Source organism: Gambusia affinis, linkage group LG09 (assembly GCF_019740435.1).
Source record: "Gambusia affinis linkage group LG09, SWU_Gaff_1.0, whole genome shotgun sequence".
NCBI classification, from domain to species: domain Eukaryota; kingdom Metazoa; phylum Chordata; class Actinopteri; order Cyprinodontiformes; family Poeciliidae; genus Gambusia; species Gambusia affinis.
Genome location: NC_057876.1, coordinates 3,781,116 through 3,790,151, shown reverse-complemented (window position 1 = coordinate 3,790,151; position 9,036 = coordinate 3,781,116).

Sequence of the window (9,036 nt, the reverse complement as noted above, 5' to 3'; positions counted from 1 at the left end):
TATTTGATCAATTATAATATGCATTCTGATCAGGCTCCTTTATCGGCTAATTATTTTCTTGTTAATGTTGACTAAACATGAAAGTATCATGTGGTGCGACCGTTGTATAGTGTGACTAATGATACATTTATGTTCTCGAAGGTAGTTTTAGTGCTTTTATTTTTTGTGTGTTCTTTCCAGAATAAGTTTTTGTAGTCCTTTTTAACAATATTATGGAAATACAACGGAACATGTAACTTTATGTGGGTACTTACAGCATGTATTTTGTCATTTATTGTTTTCATCTTTTTTACTGGATGCCACTGTCAAGTCAAGGGAAAACCGCTCATAATTAATGCTGACCCTGTGGCAAGGGAGGAATACACAGCTAGGAGGAGAGAGAGTTATCAAAGAAGAAAACAACAAGGAAAGATTATTTATGCAACGCCAGATGACCTGCCTCAAAGTGGGAGAAATAAACAGAGAGAAATGGAGGGCTGCATCCCAGGCTTACAGAGAAAGAAAAAAGATGGCAAATGCTGTTTTAGACGCAACACCTCTGTCCATGGAGGACGTTCCACCTGCCTTGGTTGATTTAGAGAGAAGAGGAGCTCGAAAATACATCTGAAGAAACAACTAGTTAAGATGAAAAAAACTAAATGATGAATTTAGGAAACCTGAAGAGAGAACGGCAAGACAGAGAGCAAGCCTGAGTGAAAAATTCAAGCCAACGGGATCCAAAAAAACTGTCAACACAGAGGAAGCAAGCAGTTGTCAACGTTCTGTCCAGAGATGAAAAGAGTCCTCTTCTATCAGGAGAAATAAACCAAAAATCCAGTGAAGAGTTTTAACAAGGCCACTCATTGAGCTCCATGTACAGCATCAAATACAGCAGGTGGAGCCACATCTTTTCATGTCATGCAATTTGTAAGAAAACGTCCTTTCTTTATCGCTGGACCAAAGGCCAGGGATAAAGATACCTGCACCTGTATGGAACATGAAAATATTCATCTTTTGGTCAGTAGAGTATTTCATAGAACTGCTGAAGACCAACAGCATTTCAGAGTTGTTGAAAATTATCTTATGTGACCCTTAAAGCAAAGCATACATGGATCGTGTATGTGTAAAGTGCTGCTTTGATGAAATTGAATTCCCTGACACAGACTGCACTGAGATTTCTTTGGAACAATGGGAGAGGGTTACATCAGCAACTGGTGAGAAAACCTTTGCAAATGTAAAAAAAAAAAAAAAAGATAAATAAACATGAAAACAACCACGAATGAATGAGTCTGTGGAGTTGTGCAACTAAACGACATTATTATTATTAATTTTAAGAAAAGTGTCACAAACCTTTGCAGTGGGAAATCTGAGTTGTGGAGCCACAGGAGGAGAACTATGAGCTGCACTCTGACACCAAACACAGGGCCGTAACACAGAACCTGGAGGCTGGGGCCGGTGGGAAGGGGGGTCTAAAATCCTATTGATAGTTTTCCTGACAATCCTGGAACACACAAAAACACGCAGCAATTACAAATAGTTTTTGTACTGTTGTAATCATTAAACAATTTCCCCTTCAGTTCAACCGTATAAGTGGAGACACACAGTTGATGTTACTATTACTCACTGTGTCAGATAAATGTATTCATGTCTCCTGCAGATTAAAGCAAATATCAACATTGCCTTTCAGGCGCATTTCTGAATGAAACAGGGCAACAAACTTCTGACCAATCACACAACAGTTTGTTCAGAGCTCTGACGTGACTTTGATTGTAGAGCCTAACAATCCTGCCATGTTCATGGCAGATCACCTTTTGCCTTTGGCATCAAGAGGTTGCTATGTGTTGTTGTCTGACACTAGCTTTAAATCTTTGACTAGGACTAGGTGACAAGCATCCTGTTTGAGTCCTTTTACATGCAGTTTGAGAACAGTTTGTTCAGAGCTCTGACGTGACTTTGATTGTAGAGCCTAACAATCCTGCCATGTTCATGGCAGATCACCTTTTGCCTTTGGCATCAAGAGGTTGCTATGTGTTGTTGTCTGACACTAGCTTTAAATCTTTGACTAGGACTAGGTGACAAGCATCCTGTTTGAGTCCTTTTACATTTTCTTTTTGCAGTTTGAGTTTCTACTTACAGCCTTGTTATGATTTAAGTACTTACAATCCTTGAGAAAATATGTGCTTAGTCCCAGGCCTTTAGTGCCTTTGCAGCTGGTTGAAGCAAAGCACAAATGACATCAGAAACATACCAGCAGCATATGCTGTTGATTGGAACATGTTCGTAATCCACATCGTGTGAGATATTGCCGATCGGTGAATTAACCAGAGCAATATCAAAAAATGAAGATGAAGTAACAATGGGGGTCAGAATGAACTTCCTCCCAGCGTCCCAAAGCTGATAAAAATAATGACATAAGAAATATTGGGAAATTACTAAATAGCATTTGGGAAAACCTGAAGATGATTAGACTGTGTGCTCCACAGATCATACAAATGAGAAACTCATCAGTCATAACAAGATACTTGGAGATTTATTTGTTGTTGTTATTGTTGTTGTCATGTTATTTCTTTTTACCCTGACTATAAAAGACACCATTCCTGTGAGATGTTCACAGGCAGCTGTCGGTGGGAGGAATCTGAACTAGTCACAAGTGGCTGACTTGCTGCACCGTGCTCTCCACAACAAGACCATCTGACTTGCTCAAGTGTGCCACCTAATTGAACTTTAGCTGGACGGCACGCATAAGGCTGGATCTCATTAAGGCAGCAACATGAAGAAAACAATCTCTCATATCTGTATTTTAATTGCCAGCTCTCCTTTATAATCAGATTAGCTGGAGAGAGCAGTGAAGAGGCAGATAAGACAAAGAACTAATTGAATTAGAAGAAAGGCAAGAGAGTGCCGGGAGAGAGGGGGGACCAAACAGAAAGAGACAGTCAGAATGTGAAAGAAATAATAAGACGGGATAGAATAAAGAAATCAAGGGTTATGGGGATAAACTGAAGTCAACCAGTCAAGAGGTTTCAGGATTTCTCCAGCGGTTCCCCTCTCTGGTACCAGGTGTGTATCGGCTGAGTTGTAATCGTGTCTAGTTTCTGTAAATGCCTAGAGTTTGGGCACCATTATTCTGAGTATGACAGGGTTATTGTTATGGCAACAGCTCTGTCCTCCTCTTCAAGAAATAGTGGTTATCAAACCCACTCATCACGCTGATGAAAGAATTGAGATGTCTGTTATGGTTTGATCAATAAGCAAGTGAAACGGCCTCAGTTTTCTCACTGTGGATCCAGACTGAGCACTCAGAGTGAGACCATTGTGTTCTCACCAGATCACAATTCAAACATCTGCATGGGGAGCTGGGGGGGTTTATTGATTTGGACGCCACATTGTCCCCCCTAAAAGGTAATATTCTAATATTCATGCATTCACTGCTTTCATATAGTTCATTATAAAAGCTACTAAAGTCCTGACAGGAAGAATTAAATAATTTATTAAGATGTGTACATGGTGAAATTCAGTTGTGTGTACTCCTAACACTGCAAGAAAAATGGCGTTTTTGACCCTGTACACTGACGCCAACACAGTTTGTGAGCAACAGCTACTGACAGCAACCAACGGCTAGCAGGACAGCACATTGTCACTCATGGGAGTCAAAACCTGTCGAATGTGGAGTCCCATAAGCGGGGATGGGGTGAGAGGGAGCCATGCTAACGACTCTACTTAGCATGATTGAATAACTGATGTTCAAAAGGCCCACATGTTGTTCAATGGGTCCATGAGGACACTGGTGTCATCATGACAGGTAAAGCTGCATTATGTATAATTGTTAAAAATGATCATTGTGTCATGACGGTATGATATAAGATGTATAACTAATCCAGCTCCTCTGCTTTCTCCCAGTGCTAAATGCAGTAACACACCACTCAGTCAGAATCAACTAATCAGAGCTTTTACTAAGCTAAAGCTGGTTCACCACAACAATGCTAAGGCTAGTTAGCATAGCTACCGATGATGACGGATAAATGGTTTTCCTGTAACAATAAGCCGTTTTTCCACCATTTGCATAAAACATGAGTTGATTGTAGGGGTTGAACGACTACATATTTTTTAAGGTCGACTACATCATGATAATAGTCGAGTCGACTAGTCATGTATAGTCAGACAGAAACCCTTCACAACTACTTGGAGGCTTTATTAGTTATTTTTACATATTGACAGCTCCAGTTGTCTACACACACACACATAACCAACAGTGGAATGGCTTTTACTAAGTCTATTATGGAGAATTAAAAGAGCAATAAACAGATCATTCTTCGTGAGCAGCGGGGAAAAGTTTGTTGTTTGTTTTTTTCTAAACACCGGCTGATGCTGATGATCTCTGGATAGTTACTATAGGAGTCAAATGATCACACTGACTACATGGTGCTTTTGGAACATCACAAGCCAAACTTGTTATGAACGGATCCAGTTTGGTTACAGCTGAATTCACCGCAACCACCTGCTTCTCCTCCGCCCGATCGTGCTGACTCAGCAGATTGAACGATTTAAGATATTTTCTAGTCAACGTCAACATGATAAAAGTCGAGTCGATGTCGAGTTGACTAGTTGTTGTGACATCTTAGCAACGCAAGACGCCAAGCTTTGGAGTAACGTACAGGCTTTATTACCCGTTTTCACGGAAAAATACGGCATTTACACAGAACAGCAACAAGTGGAACAACAAAACATCGGGATAGTTTATGATAAATAATAAGTTGCTGGGAAACCAACATTCAAAAGGAAACACACATCTTTTAGATGGCATTACCACAGATCTTTATTTAATCAGCAACATAACATCATAATGTATTAGTTAGATCGTCGTGACAAAGACACTGAGCCGCTTAGTTGACTGCAGCTGAAACTCCATCTCCTTTTAAAAACACTGTAAAACCACAAATATGCATCCATCTACTATCATTTAAACTAATGTATTAACTTATTTTTCTTGTGTCTTGTGACGTTTACTGTGCTGTCAGATCAGCACAGGCTGTCACCACCGGCAATCACATGACTGCGACTAGTCGACATGAAATGTAAAAACTCGCGAGACGTCCTAGAGTCGACTAGTCGACTAGTCGACTAATTGGTTCAACCCCTAGTTGATTGACAGCGCTAAGACCCGCCTCCCGGCTCTGGTTGGTTGCTTTTAGCTGGGCGTGGTGCATGTATTCAGACAGAAACTGTAACACCAGAAGGAGATCAATCTTTTTCATACAATACTGTCACAACATGATTTTACATACTACAGCTCCAGTTGTCTAACCAACCATAACCAACAGTGGAATGTTTATTACCAATGGACTTGAACTGGTTTGTTTCCAATGTCTGAACAGAGAGACAATCACAAACTTGCCACATAAGTCTTGAAGACTGGCTTGTTCCCCTTGGATCACTTGGTGCAGCTTCAATGTGGCACATAGTTTCTGTCAGGTTGACTTTTACTGGCTGGTAAAACAGACATGTTTTCATCAGAAGAGTGATATTTCTCTGGGCTGCACATGAAGAAAATCTGGTGTATCTTCAAGGTTCTTTTCTGAAATCAGCTCATCATACTTCTGTAGGCTCTTGTCGTTTATCCAGTAGTAAGTAATATTTATCCAGTGATGGCATAGTTACTTTGAAAAAGTAACTTTTTTAGTTACTTTCAGCAGTTGAAAACAACAACGCTCTGCCACCTGTGAAAATTACATTGATCTTTGCCAAAACTTAGTTGCAAGTTATTTTATAATAGTACCATCACCACTTCTTCAATAAACCATATGTGCAGAGGTGATTACTGTGGTATGTGCTTGGTAATTGCCGAATAAAAAGTTTCCCAGTCAGTAGCCAGAAGCCGAGTACTCATCTGTCATTCTTGTTTGCTACAGAATGTGGAAAAATCTTAACTTACGCTAAACATTGACAAGTTGTAAAACAAATTTTAAAAATCTGCCAAGTTGAGCTGCAGCTGGTTCTCAAAAGAACTATAACAACACAGAGTTTCATTCCTATTCTTCTCCTCCAGTGACAAAGAAGCTGTCAAACAATGAACAAATATAATTTAATTAACTGTTACTGTAGCAAATTGATACCCTTTTATTGGTAGCTGTTAGATTAAGATTCTGTTCTTTTGCTTTCAAATTGCTCTTTGTTCTCCCTGTCAGCAGAGGGCACAGAGCAGCTGTCTGTGGACAAATGCAGCAATCTGCATACATTTCACTCAAGGTTCCTTTAATAAAACTGCTCTGATCAGATGACATTTTGGAGGAAACTAATGCACAATAATGGCGCAAAATTTCTCAAGTAAGGGAGAAATTGTTTGGTGCTCAATCTAATGTCATTCTGTCAGCGATGCAAGTTTCGTACGATGTTAAATTTGAGACTGTGGCCTTAAAAGGTCAGGAACTCCCGCATTGGAATACCTGTGGGATGGGCTTTGTGCAAAGATAAGTGGTCAAAAGCCCTTTCTCTGTAAGCTCCACCATGGCAAATGTTACAGAGTTTCACTGAAGTAACAGTTTTTGAGAATTGCCCCCAGCACTCCCTCTGGTGGTTGTGTTGTGACAAGAAAACAGGAAGCAGAAAAATGGCCGAACAAAATGCCAAAGTGTTCATAAGCTAACCTCATATTAGCCTTAAGACACCGCTGATTTGGACGAGATTTGTCCATAAGTACGGATTATGAAAAATATAATAATTATCTCTTTGCTTTTATGATCATTTGTACATTCAAGTTAGTTAAGTAAATGTTTTTAGTTTAGCTTGCAGTAAACATGTAACAGGCCAGATTGCAATGCTAACTAGCTAATGCAATGCTTTATGTTCTAGAGAAGGCAAAGGTCAGTTGTCATTCTTCAAAGGAAATCAGCAAAAAAGAATAAAGAAGTCTGTTTATTGAAGTGCTTTCTCACTGTCTATAAAGTGAGAACTAGAAAATTCAGGACAAGGACATCAGATTAAAAATGAAGGGATTATGCCAAGCATAAAAAGAATAAATGTTTATTTTTTTTTCTTACATTTTTCAGTGTGTGATTTTGCTACTGCCATAGAATGTAATAGATTATCATTTCCAATAAAATTTACTTACTTTAATTTACTTGTTTCAAGGCTTTTTAAACCTTTAAACAGGAGGCGAGGAACTGTCTTACTGCCACCCATCAGCCTGTAATATTTATTGTGTAACAGTCTTAAAACACGACCAGAATTAAATCTGATTTGCACTAACTCAGAAATTTTAATGATGTTCTGGATATCATACCACAAGGGAGAAAAATCATTGTTTTGTGTCCTTTGCTTAGTGAATGGATGCACAAGCCAATATTTTCAGTTTTTCAGCTCTCCTCTGTGGAAACCAAAGAAATGCTCTGCTGCAAACAGGCAGAAATAAAAGTAAAAATTGGCCATTACTTTGGCTTGAATACAGAAAACATGAGCACATATGATATTTGGGAGGAATAGGAAGTTGGCATCAGATTTGATTTCCTGTTTATTACTGGCTTTCAGTACAACAGAAACAAACAATTTGGTCAATTGAAGCGAGCCGGTTTGTGCAGAGCGGCGTAACATGCAGCCAGGCCTCGGTCTTTTACATTTTATTTAGATGTTATTAGACTTACTCGTGATTAGTAGTGTGGCGCTTCCGCTCATTTTCAGATTGTAGTTTCTGTCACTGCTGTTAGTGACAGAAAGAGAGGCTTTTCTGCAGTAAATCATCCCAGCTTGGCTGTTGCACAACGCAAAGCCAACAACACATCCTTCATCTGAGACTAAAACCTCAATATGAAGGTCCAGAGCCAATCAGAGGGCTAACACACTCCACCATCAATTAAATAAAGTCATTTTATTTGCAGCCTAATAGCTCCAAAACCACAGCATGACGTTTCCATTAGCCACAGCTTGCCAGTCAGCAGGATGTTGGAATCGTGGCATGGCAAGATAACAGTACTGTGAAAAAATGTTTGATCTAGAAAACACAAACGGAAGATGCCGTGAGCGGACAAACAAATTTAATATTAGACAAAGAGAACCTACATAAATATAAAGTGCAGTTTTTTACAGGATGATTTTTTGTATTCAGGAAATAAAAAGGTATTTAAGACATGAATGTCTTAGACTGTTATATGTCAAAGTAGAAAGGATATGAAGTGACTGTTCAATGAACTTTGGTGGCTTTAGAATTGAATTAGTGTGCTTGTATTTTATTTTTTTACCAAACAACAGGCTTATGATCAACACTCCAAGCCTCAGTTATCCTTTTAGGCGTGAGATAAAACGATTTTAGGTCTTTAGCCTTGGATACTTTCAGTAGAAATGTTGGCATTACTGATGGATCAGATAATGTTTAAGGGCTTCAACTGATGCAAGTCTATTGATTTGCCGCACTTTAGAGATCCAAATGTATGACGGCCTTTTGCCAGCAATGCAGCTTTTCATATTGCATTGAGAATGACAGTCAGAGCCACCGGCCACCAGATTTAGGACAAAAGCTCACAGAATTTCTGTGGTGAGACATAAGATGTTCTTTCTTTCTGTTTAGGGTGCGTTCACACCATCCCCATTTGTCCTCTTTAACTGAACTCAAGTTAGTTTGTCTTGAAAGTCCAGTTTGTTTGGGGAGGTGTGAATGTGTCAAACTCAAAAAAGCAAACTCTGGATTGTTCAAATGCATGTGAACGCCAGCAAGACCGGAGACTGCTTCAAAAGCAGGAAGTAGACTACAGCACAGGGCATTCTGGGAAAATACAACTAAAACAGACACATGAGTCTAGCGCTTCTAGGACAAGTGGGTTGTAGTGCTTTGCTAAAGACAAAAGAGAAATCACACAACCACTAAACTTTCACATCATTCCATTTTTGTTAAGATTTGGTGAAGAAGGAAGTTGCTCTCTGTGTCTTCTTCAGATGTTTGTTGTGTTGTTTCCGTCAGTGGTTCTTCATACAGCGCCACCACAGGTAAGGAGGGGGACAGGTTTTTGGATCATTTGACACAGTATAGTGTGAATGCAAACTCTGGTTCCAATCGAGCCAAATCTACCA